The 19,470-nt window shown below is 39.2% G+C and overlaps 1 non-coding gene across 1 annotated transcript; it reads right to left on the minus strand.

Annotated features, from left to right (window-relative positions):
* Window positions 1-3,998: 3,998 nt before the first annotated feature.
* On the minus strand, window positions 3,999-4,089 carry TRNAY-GUA (transfer RNA tyrosine (anticodon GUA)). The gene is given in 2 exon segments: window positions 3,999-4,034; window positions 4,053-4,089. It is a non-coding gene; the product is annotated as a tRNA-Tyr (tRNA).
* Window positions 4,090-19,470: the final 15,381 nt, after the last annotated feature.

Raw genomic sequence — 19,470 nt, forward strand, 5'->3', positions numbered from 1 at the left:
TGTCTCGCGTAGTCCGCAGTGGCATAGGGGGGTGTCACTCAATCCGAATCCATGGAGTTTTTCTCTTATGGCGCCATGGCCGGTCAACAGGTAGGTGGCGCGTAGTCCAGGAGAAAGCCAAGGTGGATAGTTTGGGTACACCAGTTGTAGATCAGGAATAAATTTTTTAGTTATTTCACCTTTGGTTGATGTCTGCCAGCGGGTTTGCCAGCTCTGGTTGAGATGTGTGAGGAGACGTTTGCGTTCCAATTTGTGGTCAGTTTCAGGGTCCAAAGTGAAGTTCAGATGGTTAGCCTCACGTCCCTTGGAGAGTTGATATATTAGGCCGCGGAAGACTATTTCAAGGTCTAGTGGAAGAGTCCCTGTCAGGGCCTGGAGGGCATGTGTGCTTACAGTATTGCAGGCTCTTGTTATTATAAGTAGTATATACCGTTGTGTGGTGTCCAGTTTTCTTCTGTTGACGGCCGTGGTAGCCTTCCGGTACCACACTCCAGCGGCATACGTTATGGCAGGCAGGAATACAGCTTTATAGAATAGCTTGAGGGTTCTCCTCCGCAGGCCCCAATCCTTGCGGGAGACCCTCATGAACAGAGCAGAGTATCTTCTGATCTTTTTCTGAATGTAGGTCAGATGAGGGGTGAATGAGAGGTTATTATCTAGGACAACCCCGAGGTGTTTTAGTTCCTTTGTCAGCTTAATTGTAGTTCCTTGGATGCGGATTTGTGGTGGTCTCCTGATGTCCAGGTTACCTTTTAACAGTATTGAGCTGGTCTTGGTTGAGGATATGCGGAGATTGTTTTCGTCGGTCCACTTCTGTAGGATGTCAATGGCGCGAGTAGCAGAAGTTTCTAGCCTGGCTCTGCTGTCCTCTCGCAGTACCAGGGTCAGGTCGTCCGCGTATGCCTGAGTTGCCACACGACCTAGGTCTAGATTTAGAAAACCGTCGAGAACCATGTTCCAGAAGAGCGGGCCCAAGATTGAGCCCTGTGGGCAGCCTCTGAAGATCTGTCTGGAAATAGAATGATATGGAGTTTCTACAACGACCATTCTGTTGTCAAAATATGTTTTGACGCATTGGTATAGGTTGGCCGGGATGTTGGCCTTCCGGAGCCTGCCGAGGACGCTTGGCCACCACAGGGTGTCAAAAGCCCCGGCAAAATCTATTGCGATTACAAGTAGATATTTATGGTTTGTTGTTTCAGCAGCTCTGGTAATGTTTTCCAAGGCATCCAGAGTGGAGCAGCCCCTCCTAAAGCCAAATTGATTCTGTGATTCTAGGCCTGCAGCCATGTAGCAAGTTTCGATTCTAACTTTGAGGAGGTGTTCAAAGAGTTTACTTAGTACAGAGAGAAGGGCTATTGGTCGGTATGACTCCGGAAGGTCCTGTTGCTTGTTTGGACTTTTCAGGATTAAGCGCAATTTGGCAGTCCTCCAAGCTTGTGGAAAGCATCCCTCATTAAGGCAGTGATTAAAGAGGGTGAGTATTACCTCTGGAATTGTCTCGATGGTCTTCTTGACGATTTCAGGCTCCAGTAAGTCGATACCCGGTGATTTCTTGTTGCGCAGTTTTCCTGCAGCAGTATGAAGTTCCGTGATGGTAAGTGGTTCTTCCTTATTGGTGGTAGTATAGGTATCATTGTCTTAAGAAACAGCACCGTAGTTAGCAGTCAGGGGCTTGAACCCCGGTCACTCAAGGCACGTGTACTTATGCACCCACGCGCCTGACCACTAGGCTACGTCGGCCAGCCCCGATTAGTAGCTGAGGATTCGGATTCCGGTTTTTTTTTCTGCTAGAGTAAATTCTTTCAATTTTGTCTGTGTTATCCGCTTCCTCCTTGTCGCCGCCATTTTCCATATCCCTTTTTAATATTTGGGCATAAGTATGCTTTGTCTGTGCCTTGGCTGTATACGTTTCTTTCGTGTCGGTGTGTGTGCATCAATCTTTTTTTCATATTTATTAACATTCTCTGAGATTTGAGTCTTGTTTCGGTGAGTTACACTTTCCAACCGACGTCCTTTGTTTTTGCATGTTTCTAAGGTTGGGTGTTCAGCTTGTGTTACTCTTAATTGAATTGGTCCTTTATCGTTTCTCTTCTTCCGTTTTGCACCTAAACGTTAGTTCATCCTCTGTTTGGTTACACTTATGCTCATAGAGTTTCACCCCTGATTCAGGGATTTGAGTGCTTGCATTTTTTTTACGGTATTTAAGGCGGATTTGTTGTTTTCTCTTAGTAATTCCAAAGGTATTTGATAGGAGCCGATAATCGGTGGATCGTTATCATCATTAGAAATTTGGCCGTCGCCTGCGAGCGAAATTTCTTGATCTTTTAGGCCAGATTCTCTGCTAGTTAACGGCATCTTGCGTTGTTCGACAGAATTTGTGTTTTTGAAACAATTCGACTCAGGCGAGCAACGAATTGTATCATCGATATCAGCGTAATCACTCGATGCAGCTTTCGGGGTCTCTCCCGAGTTGTAGTTTGTTGGTAGTTTCGTGTGTTGTCTTGTAGTGTTAGTTAGCAAATTCTTTAATTCAAGATTGCGCTTTTTACAATCGGAAAGTTCATGTAGCACACCTTGCAACTTTTCGTATAGCGTGTCAAACCCATTTGTCATAGATTTTTGATAAATAAATATCTCGGACCATTTGTCGTATAATTCACTAATCTGGTTTGCAAGATATTGTCCCTGTGACTGTAGATCTCTCTTGAGCTCTTTAAAGTCAGTGACGAAAGCGAGAAACTCCTGTTCGATATTAAAATTTAAGTCGAACCCTGGGGTTGGTGCATTATTCAGCATCGAGTATGGCAAGGAGAAGGAGCTGTGCATGCCATTTGAGAAGGCTGGGTAGGTATCAAGTTGAGTCTCGTTAATAGACATTTCTTGATATTCTTTACTACTTGTATTATCTTGCGCGAGCTTACAAATAATACATCTAAAGCGTGCCTTAGCCTGTGACGACATTTTTTTGTGATATTTAATCTTATTACAACAAGGTCCTACTGCTCCACTGCAAGAACTACAAATCAGGAAGTCTTCAACTTGATCGTTGCATATTGAGCAAATCTTGAGTTTCTCCATAGTATGAAAATACTGTATGTGAAAACAAAATCACGTGAAAAAGTCTTAAACAATATTTGCCGTGACCTTTGGGATTGTCCCCTAACAATTAAAGAGCGCCGTTGCAACAAAGAAAGAGTTACTTACAGTAATGAAAAGGTGACCTTGGGGAGGGTGAAGTTGGTGGGGTGATGTTCCTAAGTAGATCTGTTCTAGATGAAGTAGCGGAAGGCCTGGGGGAGGGAAGGACGACCTTGGTGCTGGCAAGGAATGGTGACTGGGTGTTGACGGGTATTCTTCAGTACAGGACGAGGGAAGCTGCAGGTAGAATTAACCACTTTCAAATTCATTTGGATCAGAGGAAGATGCAGATGAGTTGACACCATGAGCGGACAGCTCGTCACAAGATGAATTATTTAGTATATCATTCACGAAAATCAAATCGGTAAAACTGCACTAACCATTAACTTTAATCGGAGCCCGATTGCACACAGCCTCACACTATCCACGCAAGCGCCACGCACCATCTACATATATCTTACCACGCACCACATATATCTTACATTGCAGCTATTAATGTTGTCATAATTTTTTGTCCATAGTCGAAGTATCTTAGGCTGTTTCAAAAGCCTGAGACATTTGAGTGCTAAAATGTTAATTGGTTTGTATTATTTTGATTTTGTGCTAAGGAATTAAGGCAAAAGAGTGTGATTAAATCGCTGCGATTGACGCGTCAGAAGGTTACAGTGTATTTAACCTGTATATTTATTTAAAAAAAAATAGATTAAATTAAATTTGATATCTAGTTTAAATATTTATGGATTAAGCTGAATGAATCTTTATTTAGTATGGTGTTTCTTTACCAAGCAGTTAGTTGGTTTTGTGCTGATAAAATGAACTTTCAAAATCAATAAAAGGGCATATATAAAAAGAAAGATTCCGTCGAGGCGGATTTGAACCACCGACCTATGGATTACTGACTTCTCAGACGACTACAGTCCACCGCTCTGCCAACTGAGCTACCGACGGAGACATAAGCAGCTTTCTCTGGAGTCTTGTTAAGCGAGACTGCTTCTTCAGTAACTAGGTCATTTGATTATGCAATTCGCAGAACAAGTTGTGAAGTGGGCTCCCTCTTACAACGTTATATCCAACGCTGCAGAATGTCTTTCATATTTTCCTCTCGTCATCCAAAATAAATAAATATTGTCTTTATTTTGGAAAAAAATAAATGTATTTAGAATAATACATTATTCATAAAAAACCATGAAAGGTATTCGCTTAAAAATGCTTTCATATTTTGTCGTTATCATTATTGTACAAGGTACGCTACTGGAACGAGATCTAGAAAAATTAGGCAAGTGAGCTGAGAAGTAGCAACCAGATCGAACATTGAGAAATGTTCGATCTCGATTGTTACATTTGGATAGCAGTAATGTTATTCTGGGATTGAGTACTCCCAGAATAACATTCCAAATTGGTGCGATCACAGTCAAATGTGGTGGAGAACTACAAAGAGATGAGGATAATTGTGCAGTCAGATATGGTCTTGCCTGACCAACTTGATTGGATACTATGATGCAGTCACAAAAGAACTGGATGCAGGGAATAACTTTGATATTATATACTTGGATCTTTAAAAGGCTTTTGATACTGTTGCACATGGAAGACTGCTACACAAATTGGAGCAGTGTGACATTGGAGGCAAATTGCTGCTATGGATAAAAGGGTGGTTGAGGGGGAGAAGACAGAGAGTGGTAATCAATGGACACTGCTCATCGTGGACTGATGTTATTAGTGGAGTCCCTCAGGGCTCAGTGTTGGGTCCATTATTGTTTTCTGTATTTATAAATGATATTGATGATGGTATATCGGGCTTAATGTCCAAGTTTGCAGACGATACAAAGGTTGGCAGGGTTGTCAAGGACACTACTGACACTATGCTGCTGCAACAGAATCTGGAAAGGTTGAGCAGATGGGCTGAGAGGTGGCAAATGAAGTTTAACATTGACAAATGTAAAGTACTACACATGGGAAACAGCAACCCCAGAGCAACGTATCAACTCTGTGGTACAACACTGACAGTGGTAGAGAATGAAAGGGACTTGGGGGTGGTTGTGCAGGCAGATATGAAGTTCTCTGAGCAGTGCAGACGGGCTGCAAGAGTAGCTCATGGAGTATTGTCAATGATATACAGGAATTTTTCCAGCAGGGATAAGGAGGTGATTATTCCATTGTATAAGGCGATGGTGAGGCCATACCTAGAGTACTGTATACAGGTCTGGAGGCCTCATTTCAAGAAGGATGTAGAGCTGCTGGAACGAGTACAGAGAAGGGCAACAAGATTAGTGAATGGAACAAAGGGGTGCTCTTACGAAGAAAGGCTTAAGTTTTGCAAATTACAGTGTCTGGAGACTAGGCACCAGCGAGATGATCTGATAGAGGTGTATAAAGCCTTGAATGGTTTAAGCATGCTCAATGCTGATGGGATTCTTCCTCTAGCTCAGAAAAATCACCTGAGAGGGCATAAATTCAAATTGAGGAAAGACAGATGTAGGATAGACGTGCGGAAATTTGCCTTTAGCCAGCGGGTGGTTGGTTGGTGGAACAGACTTCCATCCCTTGTGGTGGAGGTTGATAGCCTAAATAAGTTTAAGGCTCAGCTGGACAGGTATTTTGAAAGAACAGAGGGGTGAAGTGGAAGTGGTTTTTTTTTTTTTTTTTTTGGCTGATGCTGCATAAGCTTGCTTTCTTGCATCAAATGCCTCTACTAATGCTAATGCTAATGCTAATGAAGCTCTCTGACTAGTGCAGGCAAACTGCTTGGCCAGCTCATGGGGTTCTGTCGATATATAGAAGAACTTTTCCAACAAGGACAAGGAGACGATTATCCTATATGACACAATGGTTACGCTACATCTTATCTTAACTAGACTCCCGTGTATCATTGTAACCAACTAAGAACAAAAGATCTATAATGCGGTACATTATTAACATTTCAAATACATACGCATATTTTAATGGAATGTTCAGTTTCTCAAAGTGACTGACGATTGCCCCATTACTTTATCAACCAACAGACCTTAGAATATGAAATTCTATTGTCAGAAGAGTATTTACAACAAACTGGAGTTTGGAGCATTATAATCCTCATGGACAATCTGCCATAATCTTGACACAACCAACTAATCGGATTTCATTTAACAGTCCTGATGATGATGGGTCGGATTAATGCATCAATTTATTGAAAATTATAAATTTTAAGTGGAGCACCATCGTTGGTTCCCTATAGGGTTTAAAGTAATTATTTATATTAATTTTTTATCACGTTAAACCCCCTTTTACTAGATAATATTCATTCTACAAGTTTTCGACAACTGCTGAAGATTGACACATAATTCAAAGCCAATGTATCGACAAGAATTTTATGAAAATCAAGGTGGATTTTGGATTGCGACAGGACGTGGTACACTTTCCTTACAGCCCCAAATTAGAATTATGTAATGCGAGATAAAGATTCAAAATTAATTAACGTAATACAAAGAGGCATGTAGTGAAAGGAACAAACATTGTTTAATATACTTTCTTTGTGGTGTGTAATTAACTAAATGACATTGACATGCCTTCATCGCTAATTCCTGATCTCCAGATTCTCTTATGAGATACTATTTATATACCACAAATAAAATAAACCGTACGGGTGGTACTAAAACAGTGTTGGATTAGAACAGCGATTATCTGTGGGTTATGAGGAATATTTATCACTGAAAGAAACGTTATGAAGAACACGGAAGATTAGTTGGAAATCACTATGAGCTTCATAGCTGATATTCCTCACAGAAATAATTTGTGTCTTATTCTAAAGCGTGTCTTTCGTCGATGGAAACTTAATTCAGAAAGAAACGTATAAACTTAATACACAAGGGATCCGTAAATAAGGAACCTATTTTAAATAACTACTGATGTAAATAGTTTATCAACTTGTTTAATGATTTCAGATAGTTCAGACGGGAATTGCTTCTCAGCTTCAGCCAATAACGGGATCGAACCTAGATCTCTTCCATATGCTAAACAGTAATGGAGCTGTCCACTTGAGTTTAAGGAAAGCGATTGGTTTAATCTAAACTAGATAAATTACCAGTTAAAGAAGTTTCAGGAATAGCTTAATGGAGTCTCTTTTTAATCAAGTGTTATTACCCAGAGAGCAACCGAATCCAATATTCCATTGATTAGTCGGTCTTTCAAACGTTCTGTGATCCTGTGCTCTTATTTTGGTAATCAAATTATAAACACAACATCAAGGAACACCATAATTACTAATCAATATGGCAGATACATCAGACTTGATTAATTAGCAATTTCAAACTTCACATCGCCTTTTCTGAAAAATCCACCAACGTTTAATGAAGGCAATTGCCACTGAGCCAAAAAAGAGAAAGTATACTTAAGCAATTAAACTTTTTATTAGCTTCCTGTTTGGAGTGTTATGCCGTCATTTTCTTATACATATTTCAATAAATTACAGAAATTACGATAATTCAGGCAGCTGAGAAAAAAAACCAACAACATATATTTAGCACAAACACGAAACTTAAGGAAATGCTGGTTACTTTAGTATTTTTATGAATACTGAGAAAATGTGTCGTTCTAGAGAGACAGCAGTTCAGTAGATTTATCCCTTGTCACCTGTTTTGAAATGCCCGAATTCCATCAATAACAGGAAGGGGAATTTATTTTGATTTTTTTTTCAAACAAAGATGAGTTATTCCGGAAGAGATGTATGATTCTTGTCCTAGTTTTTCGTCCATCAAAGAGGCAAAGCGGTCTTGAAATATTCCAACCTCTAGAAAAGACCCTGACCCTTCGTTCTCTGAATTTTTGTGCTTCTCACTGAAACAATTAAATATAATTCGCACTTTTCCATATGTCTATCTGAGTTATCCAGCATATACTGTTCAGTATCATAAGTTGATGTATATTTATTTGTTTTTTTAGAGCCATCTGAACTAGAGACATAAATACAGCGAGAGGTGATATGCTGGAGAAGGTTGAAGTTCGATCCACTATAAAATTTCTTCCCTTTGCAAGGCAAAGAAGCAAAACAAATCCACAAGGAGAACAAAGCTGTATATGGGGAGAATTATCCAGCATATGAGACCGCAAAAAATTGATGGAAAACACAGTTCAGGTGTGAGTGAAGCATTGTGCACGATGACCCAAGAGAAGGAAGACCTATTTCAGCCACAGACCGTGCCATTGTGGTTAAGCAGAAACAGGTAATCTTTTAAGATAGATGTGTGACTGTAAATTAAATTTAATGGCAAATGACATGAACATTAGCAATGTGTCTGTTTGAACCATAATTAATGCAGGAGTTCCTGCACATATCTTAAGGTGACAGTTTGATGAGGTTCGAGATTGTTGTCACCTCCTAAAAAGCTCCACAGGAAGGAGTGTTCCACATAATTGCTGGAAATTTTGTAGAGAGAATGCTGATGGTTTTTTTTTCCCGAATTATGACGATGGAATGCTGATACATCACTATGACCCAGAAACAGAACAGATGAGCAAACAATGGAAACATTCATTCTCGCCAGTTCCTAAAAAAAAGCCAAGGTTCAATTGTCTGTCAACAAGTTAGTTGTCAGGTCTCTGGGTCCCTAAAGGTTTATCCTGACAGATTACCTCCAAAAAGGCAACGGCAACGCTGGGGAGTACTCCAGAAACTTAGGAAAACTATGAGAGGATATCAAGTTGAAGCGACGAGGGAAGCTATCCAAAGTTGCGTGCCTCTAAGTCGACAAGACTTGGTTTTCTTCTCTAGTGAGGGGGTTATATTCGTTCTATCCAAGATGCCTGAGAGCTTATCCACAGTTGGGGGAAATGGTATCTTTAGAAACTATATATAATATCTTTATTGCAGGCAGTGAACAGTTACATGGATGCCTGATGCAATAATACCCATAACAGTGGCAATGCTAGGGGTTTAACATAAAATTAACCAATACAGGAATAATTACATAAAACATATATTAAAACATGAAACGTATAATTACATATAAAAATTATATCTTAACATGGGAAATGAAAGAACTTTCTCTTTTTTTCTGCTGTGCATTGCGCGATGAAAAACAATGGCAGTCACTCAGCTGAAGAGGAAAGCTGTAACGTCATGATGCGTCTTCTGTAGGGTTTGTCCTCTATGAACTCTTTATAGTCCACATCCATCTCTTGGACGTTGTGAAGCATCTCCATGGGTAGAAGTCTGCCGCCTATCCTCAGCCTCCACGCCCCAGACTGCTGAGAGGGGAAGGCTATCAAGGGTGTCGGGGGGATCCTCCAATTGCACATCTGTCAGAAATTTGGCGTATTGATTTCACCCGCTATCATTTTAATTGTGACGAGTAAGCGGAGGGTGAAGATCCGTTCGGTGACTTTTCTGTAATGAAGTACTTTGGTAATGCTGAACTATGTGTGAGGAATGGAAGTTTATGCTTGAAGAGGACCCACCGAAGAAGCCAGTACGCATCAGATGCAATAGTTTTTAGCGTGGTTTTCGTTGACAACACCCATATTTCCGAGCCGTAGGTGATGGCTATCTGCAGAAACGGGTATATGTATCGGAGCGTGTACTCCGGTTCGTGACATGAAGAAGGTATTGTTTGGCAAGCCATTTGGATCTGCAGACCTTGTTGTGAATGTCGGCAACATGGTGTTTGAAACTGAGTTTTGGGTCGAAGATAACGCCGAAATATCCGTGCTTGGTTATTAGGGTGATGGGGAGTCATTCCATGGATTTCCAGGTTTAGTTGCGTTGGGTTTGCTTTAACTGAAAACACCATTTGTGCGAATTTGTTTGGATTTATCTTAAGAAAAAACTCTGCTACGTATGTAATCAGATTCTTAAGGCTATTAATGATGGTTTCAGAAGCAGAATCAGATCGGGTAGTCCCGTCGATCCGATAGAGGAGCTTCAAGTCGTCTGCGTAACTGATAAATTAAAATCTGTTTGCTGGCACAGGAATAGGTGGATGGCAGCCGTAAATAGGAGCCCTGAAAGAACTCCGCCCTGGGCAGAGTTCCTTCAGGGATCTTCGCCTACACAGCGTTACCTGTACGAACTTTCCTTGTGAATGATTTTTTTATTCACAGTCAGGTGAAGGACCCTGGTTGTAAGCAGCGACTTCAGGAATTACAGTATATTACTTTTGATCTGGTAGTCCATCTCGCAAAGTTGCAGGAGGGGCTGGAAGTGTATGCTGTCGAATGCAGACTGGACATCCAGATAAACAATTGCCATTTCAACCCCATCTTGTAGAACCCTAGAATGGTGTTGGTGGTTGCCAGCAGGTTGGTAATGGAGTATTGCGTTTCAAGGCATAGTGATTGAATGATGATTCACATGGCAGAACCTGGTTGGTTAGGATGGAAAGAAGGCACGTCTCCATGACTTTTAGGAGACATGAGGCTTTCATTATTGGCCAAAATTGTGAAATTGAGGTCGTTCCTTGTGTTTTGGGATTGGTCGGACAATATATTGGTTCCAGGCTGTTGGGAAACTTTGCGTTGTGAGGATTCCATTAAGGATTCCTAGGAGTGCATCAATGACGAAAACACTATCGCTCTTAATGGTGAATTGTGGGACCCCCTCATATCTGGTGCAAGACGTTGGTGGGACATCATTTATGGCCTGGATGAAATGGTAATGGAAGCGAGGACATCTCGCTGACAACTGTTGTGAATGCTCTTAAGATCTGACTTTGGCTTAAATCTTGTGGTGTAGTCTAGCCATTCGATCGGATTAAGTTGTTGAGGGAATTCATCATGCCTTGCCTTAAATGGTGCCTTTCCGATCATGATTGTTTTGTCGATGTACGCTTTCATGACTTTAGATTTGCTTCTATTGAACTGGGCACGGGCTCTTGAGTATGCAATCTTGTCTAGTGGGTCTGATGTTGCTTTCCATTTTGTATGTAGCCTTCATTTATTCTGAAATTCAAAGTTGAACTGTTGGGTCCAACAAGCTTTGCTCCGACAAGAGATTGAAACTGTTTTTGACGCTGCAGTTCGAGCAATAGACTGCAATCAGCAGATAAGAAAGTACAGCCCGAGCTGTGGGTGACATTGGTTTAGGGCTTCCCAAGGAAAAATGGATGCTGCGCAGCAACATTTCTGTAGATTGAGGAGTGAATGGCTAATCGCTATCTTCTTAATTGGGGCCTGATATTGTCAGGATGCCCTGGAAGTGATTGGAAGAATGAGGGCTACTGGTTGATGGTCTGACATGAAGGCTGTTTCAGGCTGGCTGTCAACGGTGAGGGTGTCTGTTGAAAAGATTAGGTCTAACGGGTTAATGCCTCTGGTAAGGGAAAAATTCTGGAGGGTCAGACCTACTGCAGACAGATTAGAAGGTAACAATCTGTGAAGACTGTGTTGGCCTGAGCTAATATTAAAGTCTCCACACACAAGTAATATTGCTTTGGGTGGCATTGATTAATGATCCAGTTGGAGACCTCTTGTAAAGTGTTCTTAACTGTGGGAGGGGGGATGTAGACTGTGCACACGTCAAGTCTGTGGCCTTGGATGCTGAGTGAAGCTCTTGCAGCCTCAAACAATTCTGATTTCAGTGTGGCTGAGCTAGTCCACACACACGTTCGTGCAACGACGATGAACAGCGACCTAGTAGTTGAATATTTAATTTCATGCACGCACCACTCTGTATTCGTTAAACATTTTGTCTATAAAGTCTTTATCCTGTTAGAATTGCCGATGAAGCGGTCGATTTAACCCCGAAAGCTACATGTCATTTATTGTTTATTGGATCAAACAGTACAGTACTTATTTAAAAACTGTACATGGAAATAAAGTGATTTTTTTGTTCAACTCAAATCACTTTGCAATTTCCCCCAGCTCTACTAGTTGAGATTTATAGCCATCTGCTCGTGTCATATCTTGTTTTTATTATACATGCGTCTTACCTCTTCTTAGAACAAACTTTTCTTCGCTAATTCGGTATTTTTTTATTTATTTTTGGAAGTTAACTAACCGCCACCAGGTTAACATTTTTGCTTCCAGCAATTCGTATGGAAAGTTGATACACGGTGCAAAGAAGCGCGCGTCAAGGTATTTTTTTATGTGCTTTGAAGTGACGTGCAGTCTGTGACTTAATTACTTACAGTATATTTGCATTTTACTGATATTGTGAAAATCCTTCCACACGTTTTGGATTCCATGCCTTGCAACTGATAATGTTGAAGAATTAACTCAGCCAGACATTGAGTAGTTTTGTAAGTACCCCTTAGTTATAATTATTTTTTGTATTTATTGGTATTATGAGTAATTTCTTTCTTATATATTTCCCGATATATTTGAATTAGTAATTCATTATTGTAATATGCGCGTTCTCCCGAATAAACCGAACACAATAAGCGCAATCCCTCTGCCTGAAAATTTGATATTCAAATTTTCGGATATGAAACACTAATTTAAATGCGCCGAGGAGGGGGTAGAGGTAAAAGATGGAAACGTAATGTACAAAACGATTTCTAAAATGGAGAATAATGGGAGATGAAATCAGATTCAAATAAGTCAAGTTTAAATAATTCTTGAAATTTAATTGGTCATTTGTCGTTAAACGAATCCGTGGACAATATTTGACGTTCACGACGCAATTTTTGACGGAGGACTATTGCATGAGGATATAGTTCCGTGCTTTAAGTCTTAAAATGCCAGGGACGAACCAAAAATTCAACTGGGAATTGCAGTTTGTAATCCTGCTATAATTAATTTATTTAATATAAATAGTAATAAAACTAGGACATTTGGACTAATAGCAGTAAACTATATGTATTTCCTGGAGGGTACAAATGCCCTCTTTCTGGCCGTTTTACTGTAATGATTGTTTTTTAATTGACTGTACTAAGGTAGTCGCGAATCGTCCTACTTTCACTTGCATGTTTTGAACTTTATAAATCATGAGGCACGTCCCATTTATATTCCTGTACGACCAGACAGGTTGGAGGAGTTTTCCATTAATCATCCCTATGTTCTTCAAGAATCTAGCATTCATTGATTATGCCAACTCAATGCAGAGCAACAGCCTGCTGGGGGTAAAGGCTCAATAGTATTATGAGACACTTGAACGTTTCGGAACGAAACTGTATTCAACGTGCAGTCGCCGGAAACTCTGCCCACGTAACATTAGCGTAGTTAAAGATTTAATAGGGATTAAAGACAGGACAAAGAGCCGAAGCTGTAAAAATTGACTTTTCAAAAGTCCTAAGAGAATAAATAGGGAAAGACTAATCTTTTACGTTCAGGTTTCGCTATAGTGGATGTAGTTTGGACACTAATCTCTATTAAGCTTGTGCCATTTTAAGTGCAAGCTGATAACCATAAGTAATTGTTAAAGTTCACTAGGCTCAACTAATATCGAAAGAGCAGTTACTCTAATGTAGATAAAATATCGGATAAGAACTAACCACCGAAGCTAGCTGTCGTACTTGGGGTGACGTTTCTTGGCATTTTTTCACAAGGTACATCCGAATCTACAGATAGCTATAAGAAGAGCCAATTGTTAACTAAGGGACTGTGGCTGCCATTTAATTTAGAAGTAAACCTTTGCTTGCTGCGATACATGAATGAAAAACCGAGTGTTGGTAATATTAAAAGTTATTGTACTCAATGATTTTAGATATCTGAATAGGCCCGTGTTGGTCATAAATAAATGGCCAGGGCCTCCAGCACAAAAGGAGGTACTGAGTACATAACATGAGCATTATTGAAATGCAAATTTATTATTGTTCATTGAAGTGGCAGTTCTCTTGGAGAAATTGAGTGCTTTTCAAGTGAGGATGTAGACAAACTCGGCTTAATTATTAAAGGCTGACTGAGTTTTATGGTTAATGTAATTAACGTGGTTTACTCATCAGTTATAAGTTTAGATGAAATACTCTAAATCCATTGATATGGTCTGTATTCTTCATAGATAGATAACTTACAGATAAGGTGAAAATCTGATTAAACTGTATGTTATTATCAAGCTGTGTAGTCAAAGGACTCGATTAGCGCAATAGCTGTCAGATCGAGTTCGTAGCAATGAAATGATTCGAACAAACTATTTACAGAGTAGACAGGTGCTATCGAGCGTAATGTTTTGGTAATCAGAGTGATTACTGTGTGCAGTCAACCTCTAATTATCAATTAGATGTGTCCATTAAAAGGCATAGGTTTAGTACAATTGTCATCTGGACCTTAGAGTTGCATTCGGCCGAAATTTTTGAATTTGATGATAAAATTGTACTATGCCGTTTAGATTTCCTGACTTCTAAATTTAAAGGTTGTTTAATCAACTGGTTTTTCTCAGTGGGAAAGTTATTCAATCTTATCGTCATAGTCTAAAGAAGTCGGTATATTTCTGAAACGAACGTAAACCGATTTTATTTGACGAAGAGAAAAAACTACGATTGTAAGCATGAGGAGACCCGATACATAACTGCCTTCATACAGCTAAAGAGAGAAGAGGTAATACTTAGTCAGATTTTTATCATCAAATTCAAAAATTATTGCCCAAATACGTACGAGTACCAGACTAAATAGCCTAAACTAAAAATAAACCAGATAGAGCAAGTGTCTTTTAATTGAAACATCCTGTATAACTGAATGCATGCATGATGTACATATACTTAAATCCAGTTTATACATTCAGTCATACTACTGCTGCTGATTATCAACACAATGTTAGCAGACATCACTGTAAGAATCAATAGCCCTTAGCGATTTCAGCTGTTAATGCCAAAGAAAACGTTTTTCATTGAAATCTGTTTTTCTGGTGGTGTGGAAACTAGGACATAATTTTATACCACGACTACAGAAATAAATTTCAAGTTTTAGTCAATAATATGTCAGAAGGTAAATCTTCATTTCTTGCTTTTCAACAATTCACATCCGTAGTTTATAGCAGAAGGAAACAGTCCGACTCCTTCAATATCTCAGTAACCACAAAGAACCATACCCACTTCCACATCACTTCCGATTACAACTTACAGTGTGGGTGACATACCTTTTACTCGGATTGACTTCAAATGTACTACTTGGATTTTGTCTTTAATAATAATTTCAGAAAAAAATTGATATTTCTGCCGAGACAGGTTCATGCTTAGTTGTGGCCCACCTCCTTGTGGTGCAGACGGGCACCAGGCAGGCTTTCCAAGACACTTTTTTTCTGGACACTGAATTCCTAGTGGCAAAGCGTCCAAAAAAAGTAAACAACGCGCGCACACACTGCAGAAACAAATCGTTGCGCACATTTCTGTCCATTTTTGCATAATTTCATGCCATCACAGTGTACCACGGGAGCAGGTCTAGAACGTTATTTGCGTTCTGCACTTGCCCTACATCTGGTACAATACATATCATGCCTAATCGGTTAACTGCAAGTCTGTCATTGAAAGACGGAGAACAAAGGTTTTTTATTTTTCTTAAATTAATTAAGAGTACTTTTTTATTCGTTTAGAACAAACACTGACAAAAGCACTCTAGACAAGAAACTAAATCCAAATTCGTTATTGCACAGCTTTAGCTAACTTTTGGTTGGTAGGTTAAGGGCTCTAAAGTGCCGCTATGCATGCATGCGTTGGTTATTTGCTGTATATAAGCATTGAGAGCCACTTTTAGTTCGTATCGGCTCGATCTGTTGATTGATAACTATATTATATAAATCATAACACAAGCTATTAAATGACAAATGCAGAAATCAGGAATTAACGATAAATAAAAAATCTATTTACTTTTATGACCGTTAGTTGACTATAGTTTTCACCCACACAAGACCGTTTCCCTACTTATCAGTAGTCGAAATCATCATCAGCCATTTTAAATCCACTGCAGGATGAAGGCCTCTCCAGCAACTTTCCAGTTCCTTCTATTTTGTATAATGGCCATCCATTTACAGCCAACGAATTCTTGAATTTCATCTGTCCATCTCCGTTGTTATCTTTCAGTTTTTCTTTTAGCTCATCTTGGGTACCATTCTGTTATTTTCTAGACCATCATGTCTTCGAGCTATGTGTCCTGCGCAAGTCCATTTCAATTATTTAGTTTTTATAAGAATGTCCTTTACTGGAGGTTGCTGCTTAATCCATGTTTCTCTTCTTACCCAACAGTCTAATTTCTAATATAATTTGTTCCATTCTTCGCTATGTAGCTTTCAGTATCTCTTCCATTCTTTTGGTGAGTGCCCAAGTTTCACTTCCATAAGTCATGGTTCGGGAGTAGACATTGGTTCATTATTTTACGTTTCAGACAAATTGAGATATTGCTCCTCAGTAGGTGACTATATTTCCTGAATGCTATCCATTCGAAATTTTCTACCCTTGAATTCCAGCCATTTATCATTATCACAGTTAATGACTTGTCCAAGATAAGTAGATGAATCCACCTTTTCAATTTCTGCTCTTTCAATGATTATATTCCTTCCTGTGGAATATTTGTTCGTCATTTCTTTTGTTTTAACCATATCCATCTATAGTCCAAAATCCTTACTATATCTGAATAACTGATTAACATTCTCCTCCAATTCTTCGGGATCATGGCTTATGATCACAATGTCATCTGCAAATAGTAAATGGTTTAGGTACTCTCCATTCAAGTTGTCTCTTTGTGGAACTCCTTTCTCAATTTTAAATTTGCTACTTTATTTGTCTAGTATAATAAAGGAGGTAGCGTTCTCGTATATTTTCTTCAAAATCATAATGTATCGGATGTGTATATACCTTGTCTTTCCAGTGTCCGAAAGATTGCCTTATGGTGAATTGAGTCATGGGCCTTTTCATAATCCACAAATGCCGGGCATAATGGTGTTTTATATTCATTTGTTTCTCCATTAACTGTTATATTTCGTGGTGATCCATAGTCGCGAATCCTGTCCTAAAGCCAGCTTGCTCTTTCGGTTGATTCTCATCAAGTATTCTTTCTAATCTGTTAGTAATGACCTTGTGAACAACTTATAGATGTGGGATAACAAGCTAATTGGTCTATAATTTCTGATTAATGTCCTTTCTTATGCAGCAAAATTATTATTGCATTAGTAGTAGTCTAAATACTCTACAGTAAATGGATTTTTCTTCTCTGTCCAGTAAACTCCTGACCATATATGGCCATCCGGGAATGTAAACAATATTTTTACTTTACTTGAACTGAAGAAGGGCTTTAGTGTTAGCTTTAAAAATCAATTAAGCTAGCATTCACTTCGGATTTGAAGTGGCTGCTACTTTACAAGGTCTGAAATCAATTTCCTGATAATTGACTGCATGCTTGAATGTAACACAATGCCAAAATGCCTTAAGGAAAAGCTTTGTGAGTGCTGGATAATTATTTAATATTTAACAACCACAGTGTTTATACAATCATTGAAATGATTAACATGCTTAAGTTCTGACAAATTTCGAAAGTTATCACTCTGGAGATAATGAATTATGCAAACTGAATACACAGGTCACTTGATTGTGGTGTGTTGTAGATTGTTACAGAGTAAACATTACGATCCGATTACTCTAATTGATTAAGAAGACACTGAAAGGAAAAGACACACAAACATTGAGAGAAAGAGAGAGATTAGATTTGACTAGTTGGAGTGTTATTCTCAGGCGGCTCTCACTAACGTAGTGGAGAATACTATGTTGGGAGAGGATAACGATATGTCTCAATCAAGTGATTGTTACCATTAAAATTTCATTTTGTGAATCCTGTTAGAGTAATTATTTTCACCAAAATGGCTCGGGTCTACTAGAACAGAAAGCAAAGAGAGGAAGGTTTAGATTGAGCAGAGTGACTGATATGTACACACTGGCCAAACAATTACGAACCTTTGTATTAAGATAGTCACAGGGTAGATGCAAGGAAAACTGACGTGTGGTGGTGACGTGTTGCCTCGTTGAGTATAAAGACACTGCAGTAATCTGAAGTTAGATGTGGGAAACGTACGTGACCTATCGGACTTTGAAAAAGGTGTTATCGTGGATGCACATTTAGCAGAAACCACGATTCAAGAAACGCAAGACATGGCTGTTTTCTCAAAAGCGTCTATCTCTAAGGTTTTTAATGGATGGAAAGCAAGTGGCTCTTACACGTCTCAAATGCGTAAATGTGGCACAAAACAATACTTAAAGAGCGAAGCTGTCATGCTCTGAGGAGTACTGTAAGGAAAAGTAGGACATCCAGTGTGCAAAAAATAACATCTGAATTCAACCAAACCCAGAACTGACCTATTTAAAGACGTAGCATGCGCAGGGAATTGAAGAAATTGGGTATTTTCAGTTGCCTGCTTATTCGAAAGCCACTTTTTTCAGAGAAAAACAGAAAACCCCCGATTGCAGTGATGCCGAGAACGTCGTGTTGGACAGTGGAACAATGGAAGAAAGTCATGTGGTCATACGAATCACGGTACATTTTGTTTTGCAATGAGGGTAGGCAGAGAGCGTGGCGAGAAACTCACGATGCGATGAATCCTGCTTGCTTTGTTAAAACAACTAAGCATCTGCAGGTTGTATTATGGTATGCGGAATGTTTTATTGGCTCGTACTGGATCCGTTGATACTGGGGGAAGACAGAATGTTATCCAGGGAAGACCTGAATTTTGTCAGGTCTACTGCATCCTGCAATATTACACTTCTATCCAAACGTGATGGCCGCTTTTTGGATGATAGTGCAACAGCATATCGTGCATGGATGGTTCAAAGAACACGGATTTCCACCATCTTCCTTGGCCTCCCACATTCATCCATCCTCAGTCATATTGGGGATGTGTGGAATATGCTCGCGAGAGCTATTTGGAAACGAAGTCCCCTTTCTTCAACTTTGTGCAGATACGCAATATTTTGCTGTAAAAATGGTTAAACTTAGATGCGTTAAAACACCTTATAGAATATATTCTGAGCCGCAAACTTACTGTAATTCGAAACAAAGGCGGCCTGATTTGATTCTGAATAACGGTTCGTGTTATTTTTTTATCCAGTGTGTGTATTATTCGCTTTTATTTGCCTTAAGCATTCTCTGAAAACTAACAAATTGTATAGAGAAGCTATTCATAATGAGTTGTAAAGTAACTTAAAAAAATAGTAGTCTCTGTTAACTCATAAAATGAAGTTAGAGTGCTATGTTCAGCAACTATTAAGAAAAAATATTTATTTATTCATAATTTTTTTTTTATTTTAATCATTACAAAGAAAGAAGAACAAATGCTATTAAAACCGAACTTTGCGTACGAGACAATAATCCAAGAAGGCATTTGTTATATCGTCAGTGAAATAAAGGTCACTAATAATTCTTTATATGAACAACTAACTTACTGGAAATATAGAAGATGCTTCATAATTAAATTAAAGCGTTCTGGAATTTTCTTTACCCTCGATC

The sequence above is a fragment of the Mastigoproctus giganteus genome, chromosome 13 (genome assembly GCF_048544385.1).
Source record: "Mastigoproctus giganteus isolate SK-2022 chromosome 13, ASM4854438v1, whole genome shotgun sequence".
Classification (NCBI taxonomy): domain Eukaryota; kingdom Metazoa; phylum Arthropoda; class Arachnida; order Uropygi; family Thelyphonidae; genus Mastigoproctus; species Mastigoproctus giganteus.